The following is a 22,414-nucleotide window of genomic DNA, read 5'->3' as shown; positions in this document are numbered from 1 at the left end:
TCAACACCTGTTGGACAATGCATGAGTGATAATGAGCTCATTGATTAAATGCAATTAATGAATAGATTGCCACCTCTTGTTGTGTGTCGTCTGTGTTTCTGTGTTTCCGGCATTTCACATTGGAACACCTCATTCACCTTCCTTGTCTTCTCTCCGCCCTCCCTTTTAGGTAAGTTAAAGAGCTGCACCTGAGCCAGCCACTGATTGATTGATTGATTGATTGATTGATTGATTGATTGATTGATTGATTGATTGATTGATGCAGCACAACAGTCAAATAGTGGAGTGGAGTAGGGGAACAGCAAACAGCCAATAAAGCAGCCCGCCCGCTCGCCTGCCCGCCACAATGGACCTACCTGTGTACACTAGATGGATGTGATGGAATGTACTGTCGTCCCTACATTTCAAGAAGAAGTAAGAATTGCAGTTGCAACAAAGCCTTGCTTGCCTACAAAGAGAGCAGCAATTTGGATTTCTTACTATGTTACCTAGAAGAATAACAAACTGTGCAAGGATGGAGGTTGTAGGAGCAAGGAGAAGTTGTCTGTAAAGTTGGTGGATGCCTATTTTCCATTTTGCAGTCCCTTGTCTCCCTCTTGTGGCCTCCTGGAGGCAACTAGCTGTGCAAAAAAAAGACAGCCTGGCGGCCGGCTGTTGCAGTGTTGCCCTCTCAGGCAACACTGAGTGACTGACTGAGCCTCACCGTCTTATATAAAGTTCAGACGGAACTTTGCACGTGTCATAGTGGAGCCCTCAGGATTCCAGAGCCAGCTTTCTGACATCATAATGGGGCCTCAGAGATAAAAGCCTGGGCCCAGGCAGTGTTGGTCAGTGCTGCTCAGCAGGCAGCACTGGACTGGACTGGATTACAGCTGATACAAGGTGTGAAGGAACAAGGGGTGGCTGTGGGCATGCACTTGCTGCCGCTGCCAGTGTTTATCTGCATGGCAGCAGGGCATTTGGGCGTTGCCAGGAAGGCGTTTTTATGTAGATTCCTCCTCTTTCAGCACTGCATTGTGGTGCAAGCAAAAGAAGCAAATCCTGTCTGGCTTCCTCTCCGGCCTTTATTCACCTCCCGTGTAGCTGTGAGTGTGTGAGCCTGCAGGGCCCCATGGAATTGCCTAGAAGTAGGCTGAATCGCTGCAAGGGCTGAACAGCAGTATCGGGCAGGCTCGGGCAACGCGCGGCCCGTTCGGGTTATCGCTTCTCGGCCTTTTGGCTAAGATCAAGTGTAGTATCTGTTCTTATCAGTTTAATATCTGATACGTCCCCTATCTGGGGACCATATATTAAATGGATTTTTAGAACAGGGAGATGGAAATAGAGCTTGCTCTGTCCACTCCACGCATTGACCTGGTATTGCAGTATTTCCAGGACCGGTGCACCCTTTCCTTATGTGTTGACTAAAAGCAGATTCCAAAAGTGTTTTTTGTCTTTGCTATTGTTTCTGTCTTTCTGAAGGGATCTCCCCTTTTAATCCCATTATTTCAACACCTGTTGGACAATGCATGAGTGATAATGAGCTCATTGATTAAATGCAATTAATGAATAGATTGCCACCTCTTGTTGTGTGTCGTCTGTGTTTCTGTGTTTCCGGCATTTCACATTGGAACACCTCATTCACCTTCCTTGTCTTCTCTCCGCCCTCCCTTTTAGGTAAGTTAAAGAGCTGCACCTGAGCCAGCCACTGATTGATTGCTTGATTGATTGATTGATTGATTGATTGATTGATTGATTGATGCAGCACAACAGTCAAATAGTGGAGTGGAGTAGGGGAACAGCAAACAGCCAATAAAGCAGCCCGCCCGCTCGCCTGCCCGCCACAATGGACCTACCTGTGTACACTAGATGGATGTGATGGAATGTACTGTCGTCCCTACATTTCAAGAAGAAGTAAGAATTGCAGTTGCAACAAAGCCTTGCTTGCCTACAAAGAGAGCAGCAATTTGGATTTGTTACTATGTTACCTAGAAGAATAACAAACTGTGCAAGGATGGTGGTTGTAGGAGCAAGGAGAAGTTGTCTGTAAAGTTGGTGGATGCCTATTTTCCATTTTGCAGTCCCTTGTCTCCCTCTTGTGGCCTCCTGGAGGCAACTAGCTGTGCAAAAAAAAGACAGCCTGGCGGCCGGCTGTTGCAGTGTTGCCCTCTCAGGCAACACTGAGTGACTGACTGAGCCTCACCGTCTTATATAAAGTTCAGACGGAACTTTGCACGTGTCATAGTGGAGCCCTCAGGATTCCAGAGCCAGCTTTCTGACATCATAATGGGGCCTCAGAGATAAAAGCCTGGGCCCAGGCAGTGTTGGTCAGTGCTGCTCAGCAGGCAGCACTGGACTGGACTGGATTACAGCTGATACAAGGTGTGAAGGAACAAGGGGTGGCTGTGGGCATGCACTTGCTGCCACTGCCAGTGTTTATCTGCATGGCAGCAGGGCATTTGGGCGTTGCCAGGAAGGCGTTTTTATGTAGATTCCTCCTCTTTCAGCACTGCATTGTGGTGCAAGCAAAAGAAGCAAATCCTGTCTGGCTTCCTCTCCGGCCTTTATTCACCTCCCGTGTAGCTGTGAGTGTGTGAGCCTGCAGGGCCCCATGGAATTGCCTAGAAGTAGGCTGAATCGCTGCAAGGGCTGAACAGCAGTATCGGGCAGGCTCGGGCAACGCGCGGCCCGTTCGGGTTATCGCTTCTCGGCCTTTTGGCTAAGATCAAGTGTAGTATCTGTTCTTATCAGTTTAATATCTGATACGTCCCCTATCTGGGGACCATATATTAAATGGATTTTTAGAACAGGGAGATGGAAATAGAGCTTGCTCTGTCCACTCCACGCATTGACCTGGTATTGCAGTATTTCCAGGACCGGTGCACCCTTTCCTTATGTGTTGACTAAAAGCAGATTCCAAAAGTGTTTTTTGTCTTTGCTATTGTTTCTGTCTTTCTGAAGGGATCTCCCCTTTTAATCCCATTATTTCAACACCTGTTGGACAATGCATGAGTGATAATGAGCTCATTGATTAAATGCAATTAATGAATAGATTGCCACCTCTTGTTGTGTGTCGTCTGTGTTTCTGTGTTTCCGGCATTTCACATTGGAACACCTCATTCACCTTCCTTGTCTTCTCTCCGCCCTCCCTTTTAGGTAAGTTAAAGAGCTGCACCTGAGCCAGCCACTGATTGATTGATTGATTGATTGATTGATTGATTGATGCAGCACAACAGTCAAATAGTGGAGTGGAGTAGGGGAACAGCAAACAGCCAATAAAGCAGCCCGCCCGCTCGCCTGCCCGCCACAATGGACCTACCTGTGTACACTAGATGGATGTGATGGAATGTACTGTCGTCCCTACATTTCAAGAAGAAGTAAGAATTGCAGTTGCAACAAAGCCTTGCTTGCCTACAAAGAGAGCAGCAATTTGGATTTGTTACTATGTTACCTAGAAGAATAACAAACTGTGCAAGGATGGAGGTTGTAGGAGCAAGGAGAAGTTGTCTGTAAAGTTGGTGGATGCCTATTTTCCATTTTGCAGTCCCTTGTCTCCCTCTTGTGGCCTCCTGGAGGCAACTAGCTGTGCAAAAAAAAGACAGCCTGGCGGCCGGCTGTTGCAGTGTTGCCCTCTCAGGCAACACTGAGTGACTGACTGAGCCTCACCGTCTTATATAAAGTTCAGACGGAACTTTGCACGTGTCATAGTGGAGCCCTCAGGATTCCAGAGCCAGCTTTCTGACATCATAATGGGGCCTCAGAGATAAAAGCCTGGGCCCAGGCAGTGTTGGTCAGTGCTGCTCAGCAGGCAGCACTGGACTGGACTGGATTACAGCTGATACAAGGTGTGAAGGAACAAGGGGTGGCTGTGGGCATGCACTTGCTGCCGCTGCCAGTGTTTATCTGCATGGCAGCAGGGCATTTGGGCGTTGCCAGGAAGGCGTTTTTATGTAGATTCCTCCTCTTTCAGCACTGCATTGTGGTGCAAGCAAAAGAAGCAAATCCTGTCTGGCTTCCTCTCCGGCCTTTATTCACCTCCCGTGTAGCTGTGAGTGTGTGAGCCTGCAGGGCCCCATGGAATTGCCTAGAAGTAGGCTGAATCGCTGCAAGGGCTGAACAGCAGTATCGGGCAGGCTCGGGCAACGCGCGGCCCGTTCGGGTTATCGCTTCTCGGCCTTTTGGCTAAGATCAAGTGTAGTATCTGTTCTTATCAGTTTAATATCGGATACGTCCCCTATCTGGGGACCATATATTAAATGGATTTTTAGAACAGGGAGATGGAAATAGAGCTTGCTCTGTCCACTCCACGCATTGACCTGGTATTGCAGTATTTCCAGGACCGGTGCACCCTTTCCTTATGTGTTGACTAAAAGCAGATTCCAAAAGTGTTTTTTGTCTTTGCTATTGTTTCTGTCTTTCTGAAGGGATCTCCCCTTTTAATCCCATTATTTCAACACCTGTTGGACAATGCATGAGTGATAATGAGCTCATTGATTAAATGCAATTAATGAATAGATTGCCACCTCTTGTTGTGTGTCGTCTGTGTTTCTGTGTTTCCGGCATTTCACATTGGAACACCTCATTCACCTTCCTTGTCTTCTCTCCGCCCTCCCTTTTAGGTAAGTTAAAGAGCTGCACCTGAGCCAGCCACTGATTGATTGATTGATTGATTGATTGATTGATTGATTGATTGATTGATTGATTGATGCAGCACAACAGTCAAATAGTGGAGTGGAGTAGGGGAACAGCAAACAGCCAATAAAGCAGCCCGCCCGCTCGCCTGCCCGCCACAATGGACCTACCTGTGTACACTAGATGGATGTGATGGAATGTACTGTCGTCCCTACATTTCAAGAAGAAGTAAGAATTGCAGTTGCAACAAAGCCTTGCTTGCCTACAAAGAGAGCAGCAATTTGGATTTGTTACTATGTTACCTAGAAGAATAACAAACTGTGCAAGGATGGAGGTTGTAGGAGCAAGGAGAAGTTGTCTGTAAAGTTGGTGGATGCCTATTTTCCATTTTGCAGTCCCTTGTCTCCCTCCTGTGGCCTCCTGGAGGCAACTAGCTGTGCAAAAAAAAGACAGCCTGGCGGCCGGCTGTTGCAGTGTTGCCCTCTCAGGCAACACTGAGTGACTGACTGAGCCTCACCGTCTTATATAAAGTTCAGACGGAACTTTGCACGTGTCATAGTGGAGCCCTCAGGATTCCAGAGCCAGCTTTCTGACATCATAATGGGGCCTCAGAGATAAAAGCCTGGGCCCAGGCAGTGTTCGTCAGTGCTGCTCAGCAGGCAGCACTGGACTGGACTGGATTACAGCTGATACAAGGTGTGAAGGAACAAGGGGTGGCTGTGGGCATGCACTTGCTGCCGCTGCCAGTGTTTATCTGCATGGCAGCAGGGCATTTGGGCGTTGCCAGGAAGGCGTTTTTATGTAGATTCCTCCTCTTTCAGCACTGCATTGTGGTGCAAGCAAAAGAAGCAAATCCTGTCTGGCTTCCTCTCCGGCCTTTATTCACCTCCCGTGTAGCTGTGAGTGTGTGAGCCTGCAGGGCCCCATGGAATTGCCTAGAAGTAGGCTGAATCGCTGCAAGGGCTGAACAGCAGTATCGGGCAGGCTCGGGCAACGCGCGGCCCGTTCGGGTTATCGCTTCTCGGCCTTTTGGCTAAGATCAAGTGTAGTATCTGTTCTTATCAGTTTAATATCTGATACGTCCCCTATCTGGGGACCATATATTAAATGGATTTTTAGAACAGGGAGATGGAAATAGAGCTTGCTCTGTCCACTCCACGCATTGACCTGGTATTGCAGTATTTCCAGGACCGGTGCACCCTTTCCTTATGTGTTGACTAAAAGCAGATTCCAAAAGTGTTTTTTGTCTTTGCTATTGTTTCTGTCTTTCTGAAGGGATCTCCCCTTTTAATCCCATTATTTCAACACCTGTTGGACAATGCATGAGTGATAATGAGCTCATTGATTAAATGCAATTAATGAATAGATTGCCACCTCTTGTTGTGTGTCGTCTGTGTTTCTGTGTTTCCGGCATTTCACATTGGAACACCTCATTCACCTTCCTTGTCTTCTCTCCGCCCTCCCTTTTAGGTAAGTTAAAGAGCTGCACCTGAGCCAGCCACTGATTGATTGATTGATTGATTGATTGATTGATTGATTGATTGATTGATTGATTGATGCAGCACAACAGTCAAATAGTGGAGTGGAGTAGGGGAACAGCAAACAGCCAATAAAGCAGCCCGCCCGCTCGCCTGCCCGCCACAATGGACCTACCTGTGTACACTAGATGGATGTGATGGAATGTACTGTCGTCCCTACATTTCAAGAAGAAGTAAGAATTGCAGTTGCAACAAAGCCTTGCTTGCCTACAAAGAGAGCAGCAATTTGGATTTGTTACTATGTTACCTAGAAGAATAACAAACTGTGCAAGGATGGAGGTTGTAGGAGCAAGGAGAAGTTGTCTGTAAAGTTGGTGGATGCCTATTTTCCATTTTGCAGTCCCTTGTCTCCCTCCTGTGGCCTCCTGGAGGCAACTAGCTGTGCAAAAAAAAGACAGCCTGGCGGCCGGCTGTTGCAGTGTTGCCCTCTCAGGCAACACTGAGTGACTGACTGAGCCTCACCGTCTTATATAAAGTTCAGACGGAACTTTGCACGTGTCATAGTGGAGCCCTCAGGATTCCAGAGCCAGCTTTCTGACATCATAATGGGGCCTCAGAGATAAAAGCCTGGGCCCAGGCAGTGTTGGTCAGTGCTGCTCAGCAGGCAGCACTGGACTGGACTGGATTACAGCTGATACAAGGTGTGAAGGAACAAGGGGTGGCTGTGGGCATGCACTTGCTCCCGCTGCCAGTGTTTATCTGCATGGCAGCAGGGCATTTGGGCGTTGCCAGGAAGGCGTTTTTATGTAGATTCCTCCTCTTTCAGCACTGCATTGTGGTGCAAGCAAAAGAAGCAAATCCTGTCTGGCTTCCTCTCCGGCCTTTATTCACCTCCCGTGTAGCTGTGAGTGTGTGAGCCTGCAGGGCCCCATGGAATTGCCTAGAAGTAGGCTGAATCGCTGCAAGGGCTGAACAGCAGTATCGGGCAGGCTCGGGCAACGCGCGGCCCGTTCGGGTTATCGCTTCTCGGCCTTTTGGCTAAGATCAAGTGTAGTATCTGTTCTTATCAGTTTAATATCTGATACGTCCCCTATCTGGGGACCATATATTAAATGGATTTTTAGAACAGGGAGATGGAAATAGAGCTTGCTCTGTCCACTCCACGCATTGACCTGGTATTGCAGTATTTCCAGGACCGGTGCACCCTTTCCTTATGTGTTGACTAAAAGCAGATTCCAAAAGTGTTTTTTGTCTTTGCTATTGTTTCTGTCTTTCTGAAGGGATCTCCCCTTTTAATCCCATTATTTCAACACCTGTTGGACAATGCATGAGTGATAATGAGCTCATTGATTAAATGCAATTAATGAATAGATTGCCACCTCTTGTTGTGTGTCGTCTGTGTTTCTGTGTTTCCGGCATTTCACATTGGAACACCTCATTCACCTTCCTTGTCTTCTCTCCGCCCTCCCTTTTAGGTAAGTTAAAGAGCTGCACCTGAGCCAGCCACTGATTGATTGCTTGATTGATTGATTGATTGATTGATTGATTGATTGATTGATTGATTGATTGATTGATTGATGCAGCACAACAGTCAAATAGTGGAGTGGAGTAGGGGAACAGCAAACAGCCAATAAAGCAGCCCGCCCGCTCGCCTGCCCGCCACAATGGACCTACCTGTGTACACTAGATGGATGTGATGGAATGTACTGTCGTCCCTACATTTCAAGAAGAAGTAAGAATTGCAGTTGCAACAAAGCCTTGCTTGCCTACAAAGAGAGCAGCAATTTGGATTTGTTACTATGTTACCTAGAAGAATAACAAACTGTGCAAGGATGGAGGTTGTAGGAGCAAGGAGAAGTTGTCTGTAAAGTTGGTGGATGCCTATTTTCCATTTTGCAGTCCCTTGTCTCCCTCTTGTGGCCTCCTGGAGGCAACTAGCTGTGCAAAAAAAAGACAGCCTGGCGGCCGGCTGTTGCAGTGTTGCCCTCTCAGGCAACACTGAGTGACTGACTGAGCCTCACCGTCTTATATAAAGTTCAGACGGAACTTTGCACGTGTCATAGTGGAGCCCTCAGGATTCCAGAGCCAGCTTTCTGACATCATAATGGGGCCTCAGAGATAAAAGCCTGGGCCCAGGCAGTGTTGGTCAGTGCTGCTCAGCAGGCAGCACTGGACTGGACTGGATTACAGCTGATACAAGGTGTGAAGGAACAAGGGGTGGCTGTGGGCATGCACTTGCTGCCACTGCCAGTGTTTATCTGCATGGCAGCAGGGCATTTGGGCGTTGCCAGGAAGGCGTTTTTATGTAGATTCCTCCTCTTTCAGCACTGCATTGTGGTGCAAGCAAAAGAAGCAAATCCTGTCTGGCTTCCTCTCCGGCCTTTATTCACCTCCCGTGTAGCTGTGAGTGTGTGAGCCTGCAGGGCCCCATGGAATTGCCTAGAAGTAGGCTGAATCGCTGCAAGGGCTGAACAGCAGTATCGGGCAGGCTCGGGCAACGCGCGGCCCGTTCGGGTTATCGCTTCTCGGCCTTTTGGCTAAGATCAAGTGTAGTATCTGTTCTTATCAGTTTAATATCTGATACGTCCCCTATCTGGGGACCATATATTAAATGGATTTTTAGAACAGGGAGATGGAAATAGAGCTTGCTCTGTCCACTCCACGCATTGACCTGGTATTGCAGTATTTCCAGGACCGGTGCACCCTTTCCTTATGTGTTGACTAAAAGCAGATTCCAAAAGTGTTTTTTGTCTTTGCTATTGTTTCTGTCTTTCTGAAGGGATCTCCCCTTTTAATCCCATTATTTCAACACCTGTTGGACAATGCATGAGTGATAATGAGCTCATTGATTAAATGCAATTAATGAATAGATTGCCACCTCTTGTTGTGTGTCGTCTGTGTTTCTGTGTTTCCGGCATTTCACATTGGAACACCTCATTCACCTTCCTTGTCTTCTCTCCGCCCTCCCTTTTAGGTAAGTTAAAGAGCTGCACCTGAGCCAGCCACTGATTGATTGATTGATTGATTGATTGATTGATTGATTGATTGATGCAGCACAACAGTCAAATAGTGGAGTGGAGTAGGGGAACAGCAAACAGCCAATAAAGCAGCCCGCCCGCTCGCCTGCCCGCCACAATGGACCTACCTGTGTACACTAGATGGATGTGATGGAATGTACTGTCGTCCCTACATTTCAAGAAGAAGTAAGAATTGCAGTTGCAACAAAGCCTTGCTTGCCTACAAAGAGAGCAGCAATTTGGATTTGTTACTATGTTACCTAGAAGAATAACAAACTGTGCAAGGATGGAGGTTGTAGGAGCAAGGAGAAGTTGTCTGTAAAGTTGGTGGATGCCTATTTTCCATTTTGCAGTCCCTTGTCTCCCTCTTGTGGCCTCCTGGAGGCAACTAGCTGTGCAAAAAAAAGACAGCCTGGCGGCCGGCTGTTGCAGTGTTGCCCTCTCAGGCAACACTGAGTGACTGACTGAGCCTCACCGTCTTATATAAAGTTCAGACGGAACTTTGCACGTGTCATAGTGGAGCCCTCAGGATTCCAGAGCCAGCTTTCTGACATCATAATGGGGCCTCAGAGATAAAAGCCTGGGCCCAGGCAGTGTTGGTCAGTGCTGCTCAGCAGGCAGCACTGGACTGGACTGGATTACAGCTGATACAAGGTGTGAAGGAACAAGGGGTGGCTGTGGGCATGCACTTGCTGCCACTGCCAGTGTTTATCTGCATGGCAGCAGGGCATTTGGGCGTTGCCAGGAAGGCGTTTTTATGTAGATTCCTCCTCTTTCAGCACTGCATTGTGGTGCAAGCAAAAGAAGCAAATCCTGTCTGGCTTCCTCTCCGGCCTTTATTCACCTCCCGTGTAGCTGTGAGTGTGTGAGCCTGCAGGGCCCCATGGAATTGCCTAGAAGTAGGCTGAATCGCTGCAAGGGCTGAACAGCAGTATCGGGCAGGCTCGGGCAACGCGCGGCCCGTTCGGGTTATCGCTTCTCGGCCTTTTGGCTAAGATCAAGTGTAGTATCTGTTCTTATCAGTTTAATATCTGATACGTCCCCTATCTGGGGACCATATATTAAATGGATTTTTAGAACAGGGAGATGGAAATAGAGCTTGCTCTGTCCACTCCACGCATTGACCTGGTATTGCAGTATTTCCAGGACCGGTGCACCCTTTCCTTATGTGTTGACTAAAAGCAGATTCCAAAAGTGTTTTTTGTCTTTGCTATTGTTTCTGTCTTTCTGAAGGGATCTCCCCTTTTAATCCCATTATTTCAACACCTGTTGGACAATGCATGAGTGATAATGAGCTCATTGATTAAATGCAATTAATGAATAGATTGCCACCTCTTGTTGTGTGTCGTCTGTGTTTCTGTGTTTCCGGCATTTCACATTGGAACACCTCATTCACCTTCCTTGTCTTCTCTCTGCCCTCCCTTTTAGGTAAGTTAAAGAGCTGCACCTGAGCCAGCCACTGATTGATTGATTGATTGATTGATTGATTGATTGATTGATTGATTGATTGATTGATTGATTGATGCAGCACAACAGTCAAATAGTGGAGTGGAGTAGGGGAACAGCAAACAGTCAATAAAGCAGCCCGCCCGCTCGCCTGCCCGCCACAATGGACCTACCTGTGTACACTAGATGGATGTGATGGAATGTACTGTCGTCCCTACATTTCAAGAAGAAGTAAGAATTGCAGTTGCAACAAAGCCTTGCTTGCCTACAAAGAGAGCAGCAATTTGGATTTGTTACTATGTTACCTAGAAGAATAACAAACTGTGCAAGGATGGAGGTTGTAGGAGCAAGGAGAAGTTGTCTGTAAAGTTGGTGGATGCCTATTTTCCATTTTGCAGTCCCTTGTCTCCCTCTTGTGGCCTCCTGGAGACAACTAGCTGTGCAAAAAAAAGACAGCCTGGCGGCCGGCTGTTGCAGTGTTGCCCTCTCAGGCAACACTGAGTGACTGACTGAGCCTCACCGTCTTATATAAAGTTCAGACGGAACTTTGCACGTGTCATAGTGGAGCCCTCAGGATTCCAGAGCCAGCTTTCTGACATCATAATGGGGCCTCAGAGATAAAAGCCTGGGCCCAGGCAGTGTTGGTCAGTGCTGCTCAGCAGGCAGCACTGGACTGGACTGGATTACAGCTGATACAAGGTGTGAAGGAACAAGGGGTGGCTGTGGGCATGCACTTGCTGCCGCTGCCAGTGTTTATCTGCATGGCAGCAGGGCATTTGGGCGTTGCCAGGAAGGCGTTTTTATGTAGATTCCTCCTCTTTCAGCACTGCATTGTGGTGCAAGCAAAAGAAGCAAATCCTGTCTGGCTTCCTCTCCGGCCTTTATTCACCTCCCGTGTAGCTGTGAGTGTGTGAGCCTGCAGGGCCCCATGGAATTGCCTAGAAGTAGGCTGAATCGCTGCAAGGGCTGAACAGCAGTATCGGGCAGGCTCGGGCAACGCGCGGCCCGTTCGGGTTATCGCTTCTCGGCCTTTTGGCTAAGATCAAGTGTAGTATCTGTTCTTATCAGTTTAATATCTGATACGTCCCCTATCTGGGGACCATATATTAAATGGATTTTTAGAACAGGGAGATGGAAATAGAGCTTGCTCTGTCCACTCCACGCATTGACCTGGTATTGCAGTATTTCCAGGACCGGTGCACCCTTTCCTTATGTGTTGACTAAAAGCAGATTCCAAAAGTGTTTTTTGTCTTTGCTATTGTTTCTGTCTTTCTGAAGGGATCTCCCCTTTTAATCCCATTATTTCAACACCTGTTGGACAATGCATGAGTGATAATGAGCTCATTGATTAAATGCAATTAATGAATAGATTGCCACCTCTTGTTGTGTGTCGTCTGTGTTTCTGTGTTTCCGGCATTTCACATTGGAACACCTCATTCACCTTCCTTGTCTTCTCTCCGCCCTCCCTTTTAGGTAAGTTAAAGAGCTGCACCTGAGCCAGCCACTGATTGATTGATTGATTGATTGATTGATTGATTGATGCAGCACAACAGTCAAATAGTGGAGTGGAGTAGGGGAACAGCAAACAGCCAATAAAGCAGCCCGCCCGCTCGCCTGCCCGCCACAATGGACCTACCTGTGTACACTAGATGGATGTGATGGAATGTACTGTCGTCCCTACATTTCAAGAAGAAGTAAGAATTGCAGTTGCAACAAAGCCTTGCTTGCCTACAAAGAGAGCAGCAATTTGGATTTGTTACTATGTTACCTAGAAGAATAACAAACTGTGCAAGGATGGAGGTTGTAGGAGCAAGGAGAAGTTGTCTGTAAAGTTGGTGGATGCCTATTTTCCATTTTGCAGTCCCTTGTCTCCCTCTTGTGGCCTCCTGGAGGCAACTAGCTGTGCAAAAAAAAGACAGCCTGGCGGCCGGCTGTTGCAGTGTTGCCCTCTCAGGCAACACTGAGTGACTGACTGAGCCTCACCGTCTTATATAAAGTTCAGACGGAACTTTGCACGTGTCATAGTGGAGCCCTCAGGATTCCAGAGCCAGCTTTCTGACATCATAATGGGGCCTCAGAGATAAAAGCCTGGGCCCAGGCAGTGTTGGTCAGTGCTGCTCAGCAGGCAGCACTGGACTGGACTGGATTACAGCTGATACAAGGTGTGAAGGAACAAGGGGTGGCTGTGGGCATGCACTTGCTGCCGCTGCCAGTGTTTATCTGCATGGCAGCAGGGCATTTGGGCGTTGCCAGGAAGGCGTTTTTATGTAGATTCCTCCTCTTTCAGCACTGCATTGTGGTGCAAGCAAAAGAAGCAAATCCTGTCTGGCTTCCTCTCCGGCCTTTATTCACCTCCCGTGTAGCTGTGAGTGTGTGAGCCTGCAGGGCCCCATGGAATTGCCTAGAAGTAGGCTGAATCGCTGCAAGGGCTGAACAGCAGTATCGGGCAGGCTCGGGCAACGCGCGGCCCGTTCGGGTTATCGCTTCTCGGCCTTTTGGCTAAGATCAAGTGTAGTATCTGTTCTTATCAGTTTAATATCTGATACGTCCCCTATCTGGGGACCATATATTAAATGGATTTTTAGAACAGGGAGATGGAAATAGAGCTTGCTCTGTCCACTCCACGCATTGACCTGGTATTGCAGTATTTCCAGGACCGGTGCACCCTTTCCTTATGTGTTGACTAAAAGCAGATTCCAAAAGTGTTTTTTGTCTTTGCTATTGTTTCTGTCTTTCTGAAGGGATCTCCCCTTTTAATCCCATTATTTCAACACCTGTTGGACAATGCATGAGTGATAATGAGCTCATTGATTAAATGCAATTAATGAATAGATTGCCACCTCTTGTTGTGTGTCGTCTGTGTTTCTGTGTTTCCGGCATTTCACATTGGAACACCTCATTCACCTTCCTTGTCTTCTCTCCGCCCTCCCTTTTAGGTAAGTTAAAGAGCTGCACCTGAGCCAGCCACTGATTGATTGCTTGATTGATTGATTGATTGATTGATTGATTGATTGATTGATTGATTGATTGATTGATGCAGCACAACAGTCAAATAGTGGAGTGGAGTAGGGGAACAGCAAACAGCCAATAAAGCAGCCCGCCCGCTCGCCTGCCCGCCACAATGGACCTACCTGTGTACACTAGATGGATGTGATGGAATGTACTGTCGTCCCTACATTTCAAGAAGAAGTAAGAATTGCAGTTGCAACAAAGCCTTGCTTGCTTACAAAGAGAGCAGCAATTTGGATTTGTTACTATGTTACCTAGAAGAATAACAAACTGTGCAAGGATGGAGGTTGTAGGAGCAAGGAGAAGTTGTCTGTAAAGTTGGTGGATGCCTATTTTCCATTTTGCAGTCCCTTGTCTCCCTCTTGTGGCCTCCTGGAGGCAACTAGCTGTGCAAAAAAAAGACAGCCTGGCGGCCGGCTGTTGCAGTGTTGCCCTCTCAGGCAACACTGAGTGACTGACTGAGCCTCACCGTCTTATATAAAGTTCAGACGGAACTTTGCACGTGTCATAGTGGAGCCCTCAGGATTCCAGAGCCAGCTTTCTGACATCATAATGGGGCCTCAGAGATAAAAGCCTGGGCCCAGGCAGTGTTGGTCAGTGCTGCTCAGCAGGCAGCACTGGACTGGACTGGATTACAGCTGATACAAGGTGTGAAGGAACAAGGGGTGGCTGTGGGCATGCACTTGCTGCCGCTGCCAGTGTTTATCTGCATGGCAGCAGGGCATTTGGGCGTTGCCAGGAAGGCATTTTTATGTAGATTCCTCCTCTTTCAGCACTGCATTGTGGTGCAAGCAAAAGAAGCAAATCCTGTCTGGCTTCCTCTCCGGCCTTTATTCACCTCCCGTGTAGCTGTGAGTGTGTGAGCCTGCAGGGCCCCATGGAATTGCCTAGAAGTAGGCTGAATCGCTGCAAGGGCTGAACAGCAGTATCGGGCAGGCTCGGGCAACGCGCGGCCCGTTCGGGTTATCGCTTCTCGGCCTTTTGGCTAAGATCAAGTGTAGTATCTGTTCTTATCAGTTTAATATCTGATACGTCCCCTATCTGGGGACCATATATTAAATGGATTTTTAGAACAGGGAGATGGAAATAGAGCTTGCTCTGTCCACTCCACGCATTGACCTGGTATTGCAGTATTTCCAGGACCGGTGCACCCTTTCCTTATGTGTTGACTAAAAGCAGATTCCAAAAGTGTTTTTTGTCTTTGCTATTGTTTCTGTCTTTCTGAAGGGATCTCCCCTTTTAATCCCATTATTTCAACACCTGTTGGACAATGCATGAGTGATAATGAGCTCATTGATTAAATGCAATTAATGAATAGATTGCCACCTCTTGTTGTGTGTCGTCTGTGTTTCTGTGTTTCCGGCATTTCACATTGGAACACCTCATTCACCTTCCTTGTCTTCTCTCCGCCCTCCCTTTTAGGTAAGTTAAAGAGCTGCACCTGAGCCAGCCACTGATTGATTGATTGATTGATTGATTGATTGATTGATTGATTGATTGATTGATTGATTGATGCAGCACAACAGTCAAATAGTGGAGTGGAGTAGGGGAACAGCAAACAGCCAATAAAGCAGCCCGCCCGCTCGCCTGCCCGCCACAATGGACCTACCTGTGTACACTAGATGGATGTGATGGAATGTACTGTCGTCCCTACATTTCAAGAAGAAGTAAGAATTGCAGTTGCAACAAAGCCTTGCTTGCCTACAAAGAGAGCAGCAATTTGGATTTGTTACTATGTTACCTAGAAGAATAACAAACTGTGCAAGGATGGAGGTTGTAGGAGCAAGGAGAAGTTGTCTGTAAAGTTGGTGGATGCCTATTTTCCATTTTGCAGTCCCTTGTCTCCCTCTTGTGGCCTCCTGGAGGCAACTAGCTGTGCAAAAAAAAGACAGCCTGGCGGCCGGCTGTTGCAGTGTTGCCCTCTCAGGCAACACTGAGTGACTGACTGAGCCTCACCGTCTTATATAAAGTTCAGACGGAACTTTGCACGTGTCATAGTGGAGCCCTCAGGATTCCAGAGCCAGCTTTCTGACATCATAATGGGGCCTCAGAGATAAAAGCCTGGGCCCAGGCAGTGTTGGTCAGTGCTGCTCAGCAGGCAGCACTGGACTGGACTGGATTACAGCTGATACAAGGTGTGAAGGAACAAGGGGTGGCTGTGGGCATGCACTTGCTGCCGCTGCCAGTGTTTATCTGCATGGCAGCAGGGCATTTGGGCGTTGCCAGGAAGGCGTTTTTATGTAGATTCCTCCTCTTTCAGCACTGCATTGTGGTGCAAGCAAAAGAAGCAAATCCTGTCTGGCTTCCTCTCCGGCCTTTATTCACCTCCCGTGTAGCTGTGAGTGTGTGAGCCTGCAGGGCCCCATGGAATTGCCTAGAAGTAGGCTGAATCGCTGCAAGGGCTGAACAGCAGTATCGGGCAGGCTCGGGCAACGCGCGGCCCGTTCGGGTTATCGCTTCTCGGCCTTTTGGCTAAGATCAAGTGTAGTATCTGTTCTTATCAGTTTAATATCTGATACGTCCCCTATCTGGGGACCATATATTAAATGGATTTTTAGAACAGGGAGATGGAAATAGAGCTTGCTCTGTCCACTCCACGCATTGACCTGGTATTGCAGTATTTCCAGGACCGGTGCACCCTTTCCTTATGTGTTGACTAAAAGCAGATTCCAAAAGTGTTTTTTGTCTTTGCTATTGTTTCTGTCTTTCTGAAGGGATCTCCCCTTTTAATCCCATTATTTCAACACCTGTTGGACAATGCATGAGTGATAATGAGCTCATTGATTAAATGCAATTAATGAATAGATTGCCACCTCTTGTTGTGTGTCGTCTGTGTTTCTGTGTTTCCGGCATTTCACATTGGAACACCTCATTCACCTTCCTTGTCTTCTCTCCGCCCTCCCTTTTAGGTAAGTTAAAGAGCTGCACCTGAGCCAGCCACTGATTGATTGATTGATTGATTGATTGATTGATTGATTGATTGATTGATTGATGCAGCACAACAGTCAAATAGTGGAGTAGAGTAGGGGAACAGCAAACAGCCAATAAAGCAGCCCGCCCGCTCGCCTGCCCGCCACAATGGACCTACCTGTGTACACTAGATGGATGTGATGGAATGTACTGTCGTCCCTACATTTCAAGAAGAAGTAAGAATTGCAGTTGCAACAAAGCCTTGCTTGCCTACAAAGAGAGCAGCAATTTGGATTTGTTACTATGTTACCTAGAAGAATAACAAACTGTGCAAGGATGGAGGTTGTAGGAGCAAGGAGAAGTTGTCTGTAAAGTTGGTGGATGCCTATTTTCCATTTTGCAGTCCCTTGTCTCCCTCTTGTGGCCTCCTGGAGGCAACTAGCTGTGCAAAAAAAAGACAGCCTGGCGGCCGGCTGTTGCAGTGTTGCCCTCTCAGGCAACACTGAGTGACTGACTGAGCCTCACTGTCTTATATAAAGTTCAGACGGAACTTTGCACGTGTCATAGTGGAGCCCTCAGGATTCCAGAGCCAGCTTTCTGACATCATAATGGGGCCTCAGAGATAAAAGCCTGGGCCCAGGCAGTGTTGGTCAGTGCTGCTCAGCAGGCAGCACTGGACTGGACTGGATTACAGCTGATACAAGGTGTGAAGGAACAAGGGGTGGCTGTGGGCATGCACTTGCTGCCGCTGCCAGTGTTTATCTGCATGGCAGCAGGGCATTTGGGCGTTGCCAGGAAGGCGTTTTTATGTAGATTCCTCCTCTTTCAGCACTGCATTGTGGTGCAAGCAAAAGAAGCAAATCCTGTCTGGCTTCCTCTCCGGCCTTTATTCACCTCCCGTGTAGCTGTGAGTGTGTGAGCCTGCAGGGCCCCATGGAATTGCCTAGAAGTAGGCTGAATCGCTGCAAGGGCTGAACAGCAGTATCGGGCAGGCTCGGGCAACGCGCGGCCCGTTCGGGTTATCGCTTCTCGGCCTTTTGGCTAAGATCAAGTGTAGTATCTGTTCTTATCAGTTTAATATCTGATACGTCCCCTATCTGGGGACCATATATTAAATGGATTTTTAGAACAGGGAGATGGAAATAGAGCTTGCTCTGTCCACTCCACGCATTGACCTGGTATTGCAGTATTTCCAGGACCGGTGCACCCTTTCCTTATATGTTGACTAAAAGCAGATTCCAAAAGTGTTTTTTGTCTTTGCTATTGTTTCTGTCTTTCTGAAGGGATCTCCCCTTTTAATCCCATTATTTCAACACCTGTTGGACAATGCATGAGTGATAATGAGCTCATTGATTAAATGCAATTAATGAATAGATTGCCACCTCTTGTTGTGTGTCGTCTGTGTTTCTGTGTTTCCGGCATTTCACATTGGAACACCTCATTCACCTTCCTTGTCTTCTCTCCGCCCTCCCTTTTAGGTAAGTTAAAGAGCTGCACCTGAGCCAGCCACTGATTGATTGATTGATTGATTGATTGATTGATTGATTGATTGATGCAGCACAACAGTCAAATAGTGGAGTGGAGTAGGGGAACAGCAAACAGCCAATAAAGCAGCCCGCCCGCTCGCCTGCCCGCCACAATGGACCTACCTGTGTACACTAGATGGATGTGATGGAATGTACTGTCGTCCCTACATTTCAAGAAGAAGTAAGAATTGCAGTTGCAACAAAGCCTTGCTTGCCTACAAAGAGAGCAGCAATTTGGATTTGTTACTATGTTACCTAGAAGAATAACAAACTGTGCAAGGATGGAGGTTGTAGGAGCAAGGAGAAGTTGTCTGTAAAGTTGGTGGATGCCTATTTTCCATTTTTTAGTCCCTTGTCTCCCTCTTGTGGCCTCCTGGAGGCAACTAGCTGTGCAAAAAAAAGACAGCCTGGCGGCCGGCTGTTGCAGTGTTGCCCTCTCAGGCAACACTGAGTGACTGACTGAGCCTCACCGTCTTATATAAAGTTCAGACGGAACTTTGCACGTGTCATAGTGGAGCCCTCAGGATTCCAGAGCCAGCTTTCTGACATCATAATGGGGCCTCAGAGATAAAAGCCTGGGCCCAGGCAGTGTTGGTCAGTGCTGCTCAGCAGGCAGCACTGGACTGGACTGGATTACAGCTGATACAAGGTGTGAAGGAACAAGGGGTGGCTGTGGGCATGCACTTGCTGCCGCTGCCAGTGTTTATCTGCATGGCAGCAGGGCATTTGGGCGTTGCCAGGAAGGCGTTTTTATGTAGATTCCTCCTCTTTCAGCACTGCATTGTGGTGCAAGCAAAAGAAGCAAATCCTGTCTGGCTTCCTCTCCGGCCTTTATTCACCTCCCGTGTAGCTGTGAGTGTGTGAGCCTGCAGGGCCCCATGGAATTGCCTAGAAGTAGGCTGAATCGCTGCAAGGGCTGAACAGCAGTATCGGGCAGGCTCGGGCAACGCGCGGCCCGTTCGGGTTATCGCTTCTCAGCCTTTTGGCTAAGATCAAGTGTAGTATCTGTTCTTATCAGTTTAATATCTGATACGTCCCCTATCTGGGGACCATATATTAAATGGATTTTTAGAACAGGGAGATGGAAATAGAGCTTGCTCTGTCCACTCCACGCATTGACCTGGTATTGCAGTATTTCCAGGACCGGTGCACCCTTTCCTTATGTGTTGACTAAAAGCAGATTCCAAAAGTGTTTTTTGTCTTTGCTATTGTTTCTGTCTTTCTGAAGGGATCTCCCCTTTTAATCCCATTATTTCAACACCTGTTGGACAATGCATGAGTGATAATGAGCTCATTGATTAAATGCAATTAATGAATAGATTGCCACCTCTTGTTGTGTGTCGTCTGTGTTTCTGTGTTTCCGGCATTTCACATTGGAACACCTCATTCACCTTCCTTGTCTTCTCTCCGCCCTCCCTTTTAGGTAAGTTAAAGAGCTGCACCTGAGCCAGCCACTGATTGATTGATTGATTGATTGATTGATTGATTGATTGATTGATTGATTGATTGATTGATTGATTGATGCAGCACAACAGTCAAATAGTGGAGTGGAGTAGGGGAACAGCAAACAGCCAATAAAGCAGCCCGCCCGCTCGCCTGCCCGCCACAATGGACCTACCTGTGTACACTAGATGGATGTGATGGAATGTACTGTCGTCCCTACATTTCAAGAAGAAGTAAGAATTGCAGTTGCAACAAAGCCTTGCTTGCCTACAAAGAGAGCAGCAATTTGGATTTGTTACTATGTTACCTAGAAGAATAACAAACTGTGCAAGGATGGAGGTTGTAGGAGCAAGGAGAAGTTGTCTGTAAAGTTGGTGGATGCCTATTTTCCATTTTGCAGTCCCTTGTCTCCCTCTTGTGGCCTCCTGGAGGCAACTAGCTGTGCAAAAAAAAGACAGCCTGGCGGCCGGCTGTTGCAGTGTTGCCCTCTCAGGCAACACTGAGTGACTGACTGAGCCTCACCGTCTTATATAAAGTTCAGACGGAACTTTGCACGTGTCATAGTGGAGCCCTCAGGATTCCAGAGCCAGCTTTCTGACATCATAATGGGGCCTCAGAGATAAAAGCCTGGGCCCAGGCAGTGTTGGTCAGTGCTGCTCAGCAGGCAGCACTGGACTGGACTGGATTACAGCTGATACAAGGTGTGAAGGAACAAGGGGTGGCTGTGGGCATGCACTTGCTGCCGCTGCCAGTGTTTATCTGCATGGCAGCAGGGCATTTGGGCGTTGCCAGGAAGGCGTTTTTATGTAGATTCCTCCTCTTTCAGCACTGCATTGTGGTGCAAGCAAAAGAAGCAAATCCTGTCTGGCTTCCTCTCCGGCCTTTATTCACCTCCCGTGTAGCTGTGAGTGTGTGAGCCTGCAGGGCCCCATGGAATTGCCTAGAAGTAGGCTGAATCGCTGCAAGGGCTGAACAGCAGTATCGGGCAGGCTCGGGCAACGCGCGGCCCGTTCGGGTTATCGCTTCTCGGCCTTTTGGCTAAGATCAAGTGTAGTATCTGTTCTTATCAGTTTAATATCTGATACGTCCCCTATCTGGGGACCATATATTAAATGGATTTTTAGAACAGGGAGATGGAAATAGAGCTTGCTCTGTCCACTCCACGCATTGACCTGGTATTGCAGTATTTCCAGGACCGGTGCACCCTTTCCTTATGTGTTGACTAAAAGCAGATTCCAAAAGTGTTTTTTGTCTTTGCTATTGTTTCTGTCTTTCTGAAGGGATCTCCCCTTTTAATCCCATTATTTCAACACCTGTTGGACAATGCATGAGTGATAATGAGCTCATTGATTAAATGCAATTAATGAATAGATTGCCACCTCTTGTTGTGTGTCGTCTGTGTTTCTGTGTTTCCGGCATTTCACATTGGAACACCTCATTCACCTTCCTTGTCTTCTCTCCGCCCTCCCTTTTAGGTAAGTTAAAGAGCTGCACCTGAGCCAGCCACTGATTGATTGATTGATTGATTGATTGATTGATTGATTGATTGATTGATTGATTGATGCAGCACAACAGTCAAATAGTGGAGTGGAGTAGGGGAACAGCAAACAGCCAATAAAGCAGCCCGCCCGCTCGCCTGCCCGCCACAATGGACCTACCTGTGTACACTAGATGGATGTGATGGAATGTACTGTCGTCCCTACATTTCAAGAAGAAGTAAGAATTGCAGTTGCAACAAAGCCTTGCTTGCCTACAAAGAGAGCAGCAATTTGGATTTGTTACTATGTTACCTAGAAGAATAACAAACTGTGCAAGGATGGAGGTTGTAGGAGCAAGGAGAAGTTGTCTGTAAAGTTGGTGGATGCCTATTTTCCATTTTGCAGTCCCTTGTCTCCCTCCTGTGGCCTCCTGGAGGCAACTAGCTGTGCAAAAAAAAGACAGCCTGGCGGCCGGCTGTTGCAGTGTTGCCCTCTCAGGCAACACTGAGTGACTGACTGAGCCTCACCGTCTTATATAAAGTTCAGACGGAACTTTGCACGTGTCATAGTGGAGCCCTCAGGATTCCAGAGCCAGCTTTCTGACATCATAATGGGGCCTCAGAGATAAAAGCCTGGGCCCAGGCAGTGTTGGTCAGTGCTGCTCAGCAGGCAGCACTGGACTGGACTGGATTACAGCTGATACAAGGTGTGAAGGAACAAGGGGTGGCTGTGGGCATGCACTTGCTGCCGCTGCCAGTGTTTATCTGCATGGCAGCAGGGCATTTGGGCGTTGCCAGGAAGGCGTTTTTATGTAGATTCCTCCTCTTTCAGCACTGCATTGTGGTGCAAGCAAAAGAAGCAAATCCTGTCTGGCTTCCTCTCCGGCCTTTATTCACCTCCCGTGTAGCTGTGAGTGTGTGAGCCTGCAGGGCCCCATGGAATTGCCTAGAAGTAGGCTGAATCGCTGCAAGGGCTGAACAGCAGTATCGGGCAGGCTCGGGCAACGCGCGGCCCGTTCGGGTTATCGCTTCTCGGCCTTTTGGCTAAGATCAAGTGTAGTATCTGTTCTTATCAGTTTAATATCTGATACGTCCCCTATCTGGGGACCATATATTAAATGGATTTTTAGAACAGGGAGATGGAAATAGAGCTTGCTCTGTCCACTCCACGCATTGACCTGGTATTGCAGTATTTCCAGGACCGGTGCACCCTTTCCTTATGTGTTGACTAAAAGCAGATTCCAAAAGTGTTTTTTGTCTTTGCTATTGTTTCTGTCTTTCTGAAGGGATCTCCCCTTTTAATCCCATTATTTCAACACCTGTTGGACAATGCATGAGTGATAATGAGCTCATTGATTAAATGCAATTAATGAATAGATTGCCACCTCTTGTTGTGTGTCGTCTGTGTTTCTGTGTTTCCGGCATTTCACATTGGAACACCTCATTCACCTTCCTTGTCTTCTCTCCGCCCTCCCTTTTAGGTAAGTTAAAGAGCTG

General features: G+C 47.7%; 15 non-coding genes across 15 annotated transcripts; all 15 read left to right on the top strand.

Annotated features, from left to right (window-relative positions):
* The first annotated feature begins 1,199 nt into the window (after positions 1-1,199).
* On the top strand, positions 1,200-1,390 carry LOC142722193 (U2 spliceosomal RNA). Its single transcript, XR_012874509.1, has one exon. It is a non-coding gene; the product is annotated as a U2 spliceosomal RNA (small nuclear RNA).
* Positions 1,391-2,678: 1,288 nt separating this feature from the next.
* Positions 2,679-2,869, top strand: LOC142722191 (U2 spliceosomal RNA). Its single transcript, XR_012874507.1, has one exon. It is a non-coding gene; the product is annotated as a U2 spliceosomal RNA (small nuclear RNA).
* Positions 2,870-4,141: 1,272 nt separating this feature from the next.
* On the top strand, positions 4,142-4,332 carry LOC142722325 (U2 spliceosomal RNA). The gene has a single exon (XR_012874639.1). It is a non-coding gene; the product is annotated as a U2 spliceosomal RNA (small nuclear RNA).
* Positions 4,333-5,624: 1,292 nt separating this feature from the next.
* LOC142722189 (U2 spliceosomal RNA) lies at positions 5,625-5,815 on the top strand. The gene has a single exon (XR_012874506.1). It is a non-coding gene; the product is annotated as a U2 spliceosomal RNA (small nuclear RNA).
* A 1,292-nt stretch (positions 5,816-7,107) lies between these two features.
* On the top strand, positions 7,108-7,298 carry LOC142722188 (U2 spliceosomal RNA). The gene has a single exon (XR_012874505.1). It is a non-coding gene; the product is annotated as a U2 spliceosomal RNA (small nuclear RNA).
* Positions 7,299-8,606: 1,308 nt separating this feature from the next.
* On the top strand, positions 8,607-8,797 carry LOC142722187 (U2 spliceosomal RNA). The gene has a single exon (XR_012874504.1). It is a non-coding gene; the product is annotated as a U2 spliceosomal RNA (small nuclear RNA).
* Positions 8,798-10,077: 1,280 nt separating this feature from the next.
* LOC142722186 (U2 spliceosomal RNA) lies at positions 10,078-10,268 on the top strand. The gene has a single exon (XR_012874503.1). It is a non-coding gene; the product is annotated as a U2 spliceosomal RNA (small nuclear RNA).
* Positions 10,269-11,568: 1,300 nt separating this feature from the next.
* On the top strand, positions 11,569-11,759 carry LOC142722185 (U2 spliceosomal RNA). Its single transcript, XR_012874502.1, has one exon. It is a non-coding gene; the product is annotated as a U2 spliceosomal RNA (small nuclear RNA).
* Positions 11,760-13,031: 1,272 nt separating this feature from the next.
* Positions 13,032-13,222, top strand: LOC142722184 (U2 spliceosomal RNA). The gene has a single exon (XR_012874501.1). It is a non-coding gene; the product is annotated as a U2 spliceosomal RNA (small nuclear RNA).
* A 1,304-nt stretch (positions 13,223-14,526) lies between these two features.
* On the top strand, positions 14,527-14,717 carry LOC142722183 (U2 spliceosomal RNA). The gene has a single exon (XR_012874499.1). It is a non-coding gene; the product is annotated as a U2 spliceosomal RNA (small nuclear RNA).
* A 1,296-nt stretch (positions 14,718-16,013) lies between these two features.
* Positions 16,014-16,204, top strand: LOC142722182 (U2 spliceosomal RNA). The gene has a single exon (XR_012874498.1). It is a non-coding gene; the product is annotated as a U2 spliceosomal RNA (small nuclear RNA).
* Positions 16,205-17,492: 1,288 nt separating this feature from the next.
* Positions 17,493-17,683, top strand: LOC142722181 (U2 spliceosomal RNA). The gene has a single exon (XR_012874497.1). It is a non-coding gene; the product is annotated as a U2 spliceosomal RNA (small nuclear RNA).
* A 1,280-nt stretch (positions 17,684-18,963) lies between these two features.
* Positions 18,964-19,154, top strand: LOC142722313 (U2 spliceosomal RNA). Its single transcript, XR_012874627.1, has one exon. It is a non-coding gene; the product is annotated as a U2 spliceosomal RNA (small nuclear RNA).
* A 1,304-nt stretch (positions 19,155-20,458) lies between these two features.
* On the top strand, positions 20,459-20,649 carry LOC142722178 (U2 spliceosomal RNA). The gene has a single exon (XR_012874495.1). It is a non-coding gene; the product is annotated as a U2 spliceosomal RNA (small nuclear RNA).
* A 1,292-nt stretch (positions 20,650-21,941) lies between these two features.
* LOC142722177 (U2 spliceosomal RNA) lies at positions 21,942-22,132 on the top strand. The gene has a single exon (XR_012874494.1). It is a non-coding gene; the product is annotated as a U2 spliceosomal RNA (small nuclear RNA).
* The last annotated feature ends 282 nt before the right edge of the window (positions 22,133-22,414 follow it).

This window comes from Rhinoderma darwinii, unplaced genomic scaffold, assembly GCF_050947455.1.
Source record: "Rhinoderma darwinii isolate aRhiDar2 unplaced genomic scaffold, aRhiDar2.hap1 Scaffold_533, whole genome shotgun sequence".
Taxonomy (NCBI): domain Eukaryota; kingdom Metazoa; phylum Chordata; class Amphibia; order Anura; family Rhinodermatidae; genus Rhinoderma; species Rhinoderma darwinii.
This window is presented reverse-complemented; position numbering and strand designations above follow the sequence as displayed.